Raw genomic sequence first — 7,813 nt, 5'->3', positions numbered from 1 at the left:
CCTCTTGCCGCAGTTAGCGGCATATAGGAGGTCCCCCTCAAGCTTGCCCCCTCTCCTCCTCCTCATGTTGCTGCCCCATCATTAATGTTGTGAGCTCCGTACGACCATACCTGTTGAATCATGGATGGGCTTTAGGCCCACATGAACAATGATTCCTAATTAATCTTGAGGCCTATGTATGGTATGGCAGGTGGTGGGAAGTTTAGTCCCACCTTACTAGTTGAGAAGAGTTGAGACCTCTTTATAAGTGCCGCTCTACCATTTGCCACTGGGAGCTTGGGAAGAGAATTGGTACACGCGCGCTCCGCCTCGCCTCGACACAACGCGCACGTGTGCGGGTTGCCGGAATGAGCCGAGCCGGAGCTTATTTTTTCTGCTCAGGAACGAATTAATTAATCAGGGATTAATTAACGAGTCGCTAATAGGTGGGCCACTGTCCGAGATGTTGGACTGTGGGCTGACTTGCGTTCCCGGGATTCGTCAACTCCGTTCGCGAGTGTGCGACCATTCTCCGGGAACGACGACTCCCTTCTTGGGAGTGCGTTGACTCGGTCGTGGGCCTCCGCCCAAGCCCACGACGGACTATATAAGAAGACTTTGGCCACTGGAGTGACCTAGTCCGGTTCACTCACTCCCTCTCGCGTAACCTAGCGGCCATCTAATATTCCCGGCGACCCCATCCCGACGAGTGCGTGCACAGTTGGTTGGGAGAGTAGGTGCCTCCGGAACCCTGCCATTCGAGATCCTGCCCAGGAGATCGGCAATAAGGTTTTTGTGGAGCGTCTCGAGGCGACTGCTCCCGATCCGTCCCCAGCTCCATCCGCCCCTGCTTCCACTACTTCCCTGCATCAACACCATGGCCGATGCCGCCGCCGCAAAGAAGAAGGCTACTGACGAAGCCGAGGCTGCTGCTGCCGCCGCAGCGTTGGCCTGGCCAACCGGAGGGTATGATCTGTTCATCCCTCATTTACTCGTGCTTGTGCTAGCCGTATATGTGCTACTCATAGATGGTTTGCTTCTATGTTCTGTACATGCTAGTATGCTTAGGAATCGGTATGAGATGCATAACATATTTGCCATGCTTACTGTTTACTCATGGATTAGTTTAATTGGAAAAGTGCTAATATTTTCAACAATCCAAAAACCTTATTTTATGCACTTTTTGATTCAAGGTTTTGCTGTGACACTGAAACCGGAAAAGTTTACTGGGACACATTTTAAGCGTTGGTAGACAAGAACCACCTTGTGGCTCACAGCAATGAACGTGTTCTGGGTTGGTGTTGTGTCTCCCATAGAAACGATTGTTTCTGAACAGAAAAAGGCATTTAGGGAGGTAACCACCATCTCTTTGGGAGCCATTCTTACTGTGATCAGAGACAAGTTGGTTGACGCATATCTCCATATGCGTGTTGCCAAAAACTTGTGGGATGCGCTCGAAGCTAAGTTCGGCGCAACCAATGCTGGGAGCGAACTGTATGCCATGGAGCATTCCATGATTACAGGATGGTTGATAACCGTTCTGTGTTGCACCAGGCTCATGAGATACAGTGCATCGCTAAGGAGCTGGAGCTCCTAAAGTGTGAGTTACTGGAAAAATTTGTCGCGTGTTGCATTATTGCAGAACTCCCTCCTGGATGGAGGAACTTTGCTACTTCTCTCAAGCACTTGAGACGTGAATTCTCTGTTGAGGATGCCATCGGTCATCTCAGTGTTGAGCAGAACTCGAGAGCAAAGGACTCACACGTGAAAAGGTTAGAGGGTTCTTCTAGCGCCAATGTGGTGCAGAAGAACTTCCACAAGTTCAAGGGAAAGAACTCTGTCCAGCAGAATACTACCTTTAAGAAGAAGGGTAAGAAGAAAGACAAAAAGAGAGATGGTTGCTTTACTTGTGGTTCAGAGGAACACTTGGCAAACAAGTGCTCAAACAAGTACAAGAAGTCAGGACAGGACTCCAAGTCCGTCAATGCCATTATGAGCAACAATAACGCGACATCTGGGTATGGTAATCTGTTTACCATACTTCCAGTTTGTCAGTTCCGATTGGTGGGTTGACACTAGGGACAATATTCATGTGTGTGCTGATGTGTTTTTGTTTTCTTCTTACCAGGTCGCACGAGATTGTTCTGTCCTGATGGGGAATGGCTCGCATGCTTCTGTTCATGGTGTTGGCACGGTAGATCTGAAGTTTACTTCGGGAAATATTGTGCAACTGAAGAACGTGCAACATGTCCCCGCCATCAAGAAGAATCTCGTTAGTGGCTCCCTTCTATGTAAAGAAGGGTTTAAGTTAGTATTTGAGTCTAACAAAGTAGTCGTATCTCGACATGGACTATTTGTTGGAAAACGATATGATTGTGGTGGTTTGTTCCGCCTTTCCCTAGAGGATTTGTGTAATAAAGTCGTGAACCAAATTCATTCTAATGTGAACGAATCTGAGGTTTGGCATTCACGTCTTTGTCACATAAATTTCGGTTGTATGACGCGGCTAGCTAAGATGGACTTAATCCCGAGTTTCACTTTAGCCAAAGGCTCTAAGTGCCATGCGTGTGTGCAAGCTAAGCAACCTCGTAAACCTCACAAGCTTGCGAAGGATAGACACCTGGCACCGTTGGGGCTCATACATTCAGATCTCTGTGAGATGAATGGTGTAAGTGTATCTAGTGCCACCCCTAGTTGGTTTTGGAGTATTGACGACAAACTTGGTTGAGGGAGTAATGTGTTTATGAGAATTGTAGGATAACACAGGTAGTAGTCCCATATTGATTCGGTTTACCTACTAGAGATGACCCCTAAAAATGTGTGAAGACATTGGTGACAATGGTGGTCTGTGAAGATATTCACATTGAAGACTATGACAAGAGAAGACATCGCATGAAGACTATGGAGTGCAAAGACATAGTTGTTTCGTAGTTTCGTTTTCTTTTTGTTGAATCATAGGAACCATCGTACTGTTAAGTGGGGTCCAAGTGAACAAAGTCAGAGTAACTGAAGTGATGCTCAACCAAATCCTATGTCTTCAAGCGAAGACAATGAGAGCAAATCTTATCCAGAGATGGATGAGTCAGCTTTACTTGTAGCCCAAGTAAAGCTTCCGCGTGTGTTCAAAATCTGACATTGGACACATGTCAGTTCCTTAGTGACCTAGGGTCATTTTGGACAAATCAGGTCAGGTTGCCTCCTGGCTATAAATAACCCACCCCTACACCATAAATTGGTGGCTGCTCAAATTTAGTGCATGGCTTTTATCGTTTGAGAGCAACCCACCTTCGAAGCCTTTGAGAGAGTAATCCTTGCGAGGACAAAGCCCAAAACACCCAGAGCCAAAGAGTGTTAGGCATCACTAAAGTCTTTCTGTCCGTGTGATTTGAAGACTTATTACACTTGAGGACTGTGAATCCTCCAGCCAGTTAGGCGTCGCGTTCTGAGCATCCAAGAGTCATTGTGGATTGCCGATGAACAAAGTCTGTGAAGGTTTGGAAGTCTCCCTTGAAGACTTACCAGAGTGATTGGGCGAGGACTAAGTGTTCTTAGCTCAAGGGGAATAAGGTGAAGACGCGGTCTTCTGAGTTGAATCTCAGCCTCCCTAACCAGACGTACAATTGTCACATCAACTAAAACTGGTCCAACAAATCCCTTGTCCTCTCCGAGCAACTGGTTCTATCTTTCCTCTCTCTCTTTACTTACAGTTTGTCTTTGTGAAGTCTTTGCCCATTTTCCTGATCTGATTGACTTCACTGTGTGAAGATTGTTTACTGTTTGGCTTCATACTATCTTCCATCCTGATCCATACTACCTAGCTGCTGATAGTCTTCGTGCTTTCACTACCTTGCTTACTTGACTATGGCTTGTCTAGTGTAGTCTACCTTCCGCTGCATATCAATAGGTTCATTTCTATCGTTTGTCTTTAAAGCACCCATGTTTTGAAGACTTCCATAAAAATCGCCTATTCACCCCCCTCTAGTCGAATACTAGCACTTTCAATTGGTATCAGAGCAAGGTGCTCCCTTGTTCTGTGTGATTCGGTTTAACCACCTGGAGTTTAGCTATGTCGACTGCAGGGATAATCAAGGTCTCCTCTCGTGTCCTATCTTTGATGGTCAAGATTGTCCCAAATGGAAAGTAATGATGAAGAAGCGCCTCCTCGCCATGAACAGTGAACTGTGGACCGTCACAGAGATTTTTCTCACCAATTTATGCAAGATGGCGAATGCTGACGACATTCGAAAGTACACTCGTCTGGATATCACGGCTAAGGATATTGTATGCTCATGTCTATCCAATGATGAGTTCAGGCGCGTCATGCATGTTTGTAATGCGAAGCTTATCTGGGACCGGATTTCTGATGTCTATGAGGGTCATCGAACCCGTCAAGACCCGTGGTTCTGCGATTTCAAAGAATCTCTTAAAACGATGTCTTTCGAACCCGAGCCATCAGATCAAAACTACTGCCTCATGGAACTTAGTGTCAAGGTAACCTTTGTTGATTCTAAACCTAGCTACAAAACACTTGCTAAAATTGCAACTGAACAACAGAATGCTAAGGAACATATTCAAAAGTTGTTAGACAAAAGCAATGACCTGTTGGACGCGGAAATGACCCGAACTCAGTCCTTAATTGAACATATTAGAAATCTTCATGTTAAGTACGATGAACTTGAAAGTCGTCATGAAACGCTCTCAACTTATCATGAAAAGCTCTCCTATGATTATCTTCAAAGGAAGCAAGAGCTTGAGAAATTGAGATCGGCTCATGAAGATCTTCAAAAGGAGAACGAGTCACTTCGCGCTCAACAGATCAGTTCCACTCAGGAAGGATTTGAACCACCATGTCTGAAATGTCTTGAGCGTGATAAAGCTGTCTTTGTTGCTAAATGTTCAACTGCTGCTACTATTGCAATATCTTCAACTGCTAATGTGGTAACTAACCCCTCTATTGAGGATACCACTACTATTGCTGATGAGAGTGCCAGGTTGAAGACATTGCTTGAGACAGGAATGTACAAAAGTCTCAAAGGGCATAAGACACTATGTGATGTCCTCAGAAAGCAGATTCTGAACTGAAACCCTAGGAAAGAGGGTATTGGGTTCGAGAGGAAAATGAATGTTGATATTTCTTACTGGATGCCTGAGCAGTACCCCAAAACCACATGAGTTGCTGCTAAGGGACCTTCAGTGGATCCATCACCTTATCTGGCTTCACTTGTGCTAACCCAATTATCATTGATGAAACCTTTGATGCAAACTATAAACTGTTCAGGAATCAGAATGGTGAAGTGTTTGCCAGGTATATTGGTACTAACTGCAGGAATGGACCACCTCTTAAGAAGATCTGGGTACCCAAAAGTTGTCTCGAAAGTCTTCCCATGAATGTCATCATGACACCACCAGGGAAGAAGACAAATACCGGACCAAAGGCATCATATGGTCCAAAGGCTTCATACAGATAGAGGACTCACCCGAGTCACCCTAACGCCAATGTTTTGCAGGGAAACCATACTCAGACTTTTGAATATGAGCGTGTTTCGTCAAACCGCTATGTTCATAAGTCTAAGAACTTTTCTTCCTATTCTTATGAGTATTATTCACCTCCTGCAAGGCTATTTGCTAGGGCTCCAAAGCCGAAGTTCTCAAATGCTACACTTAGACTCATTGCTTCTAACCACCCCTGAAGATGTGGGTGGTTAAGAAAACTTAACTCTCTTTTGCAGGGAAAGGTCTCCAGCCGGAAATCAAAGGCGTCTGATGCTTATGCTGGGGGACCTTAAACATCTTGGGGGACGCAAGATAAAATGCCCAAATGGACTCAATATGTATTTTGTCCCGGGATTCGTTGACACTCATCCTATCTATCCTAACCAAGATCTGAACTTCTATGTTCCACTTGTTCGTCAAATGTTTATGCTTCACAACTCTCTTGGCGAAGCCTATCCCCCAAACTGTACTGTAGGCTATGCCACCTCAAGCTTCAAAATGGATTATGGATAGCGGCTGCACCAACCACATGACTGGTGATTGAAGTCTTCTGATGGATTCAACTATTCGGTCGTCTGATAAGAGTCACATCACATTTGCTGGCACTAGTAAAAGCAAGGTATTGGGTCTGGGTAGAGTTGCAATCTCAAGGGATCAACACATGGATAAAGTGATGCTTGTTGAATCCCTTGGTTTCAACTTAACGTCTGTCTCCATGCTTTGTGATTTGAACATGATTGTGATATTTGGAAAATATCGTTGCCTTGTGCTTATGGAATCTGACAAGTCTCTAGTCTTTGAAGGGTATCAAAAGGATGATCTGTATATGGTAGATTTCTTAGCAGGACCACAGCTGGCCGTATGTCTTCTAGCAAAAGCTTCAGAGTGCTGGCTCTGGCATCGGAGGCTAGGACATGCTGGCATGAGGAACTTGTACACTCTCGCGAAGAAGAAGCATGTCGTGGGCATCGAGGGTGCCATGTTCAAGAATGATCATCTGTGTGGTGCTTGTGAAGCTGGGAAGATGACTAGGGCCAAGCATCCCTCGAAGACAATCATGACGACATCACAACCCTTCAAGCTGCTTCACATGGACTTATTTGGCCCTACTCACTACTCTACTCTTACTACCGCTGCTTGTCTCTATGGCTCGTCATTGTTGATGATTACTCAAGATATAGATGGGTGCATATAATCCTCTACAAGACAGAAGTGCAGGATGTCTTCAGACGATTCGCCAATCATGCCATGATGAACTATGGCATCAAGATCAAGCACATCAGAAGTGACAACGGCACAGAATTCAAGAACACTGGCCTCAACACTTATCTTGATACACTGGGCATCACTCATGAGTTTTCAGCTCCTTACACACCTCAGCAGAATGGCATCGTGGAGCGCAAGAATAGAACCCTCATTGAGATGGCTCGGACGATGCTTGATGAGTACAAGACTCCAAGGAAGTTCTGGCGTGAAGCCATTGATACTGCATGCCATGTCATCAACCATGTTTATCTTCACAAGCTTCTAAAGAAGACATCATATGAGCTGCTAACTGGTAAGAAGCCAAACGTCAGTTACTTCAGAGTATTTGGTGCTAGGTGCTGGATCAAGGATCCACATCACACTTCAAAATTTTCACCGAAAGCACATGAAGGTTTTATGCTTGGATACAGAAAGGATTCACACTCCTACAGAGTCTTCAAACTCTTTCACTATAAAGTGGTTGAAACTATGGATGTGCAGTTCAATGAGACTAATGGCTCACACAGAGAGCACCTGCCAAATGTGCTAGATGAAGTCCCTCCTAGTGAATCTATCAAGCTCATGGGTACTGGAGAAATCATAACTTCAGAAGCTCAGGCTGAAGACGAACTCATCATTGCACCAAGTCAACCTGAAGACAATGCTCAGCCTGAAGTCAATGCTGAAGTTGAAGACAATGATCCGCAAGGGCAAAATCTTCGTCCAGTTCATCCCCGTGTTGCAAATGAAGTACAAATTGAGAAGATAATTGATAGCATCAATGCACCTGGTCCACTCACTAATTTAAGAGCAACACAACTAGCAAATTTCTGTGGGTGGAAGTGCTAGTATTCGACTAGAAGGGGGGGGGGTGAATAGGCAATTTTTATGAAAGTCTTCAAAACATGGGTGTTTCAAAGACAAACAATAGAAATGACCCTATTGATATGCAGCGGAAGGTAGACTACACTAGACGAACCATAGTCAAGTAAGCAATGAAGTGAAAGCACGAAGACTATAAGCAACTAGGTAGATTGGATCAAGATGGAAGATGGTATGAAGCCAAACAGACAACAGTCTTCACACAGTGAAGTCA

This window comes from Triticum dicoccoides, chromosome 4B (genome assembly GCF_002162155.2).
Source record: "Triticum dicoccoides isolate Atlit2015 ecotype Zavitan chromosome 4B, WEW_v2.0, whole genome shotgun sequence".
NCBI lineage: Eukaryota > Viridiplantae > Streptophyta > Magnoliopsida > Poales > Poaceae > Triticum > Triticum dicoccoides.
This window is presented reverse-complemented; position numbering follows the sequence as displayed.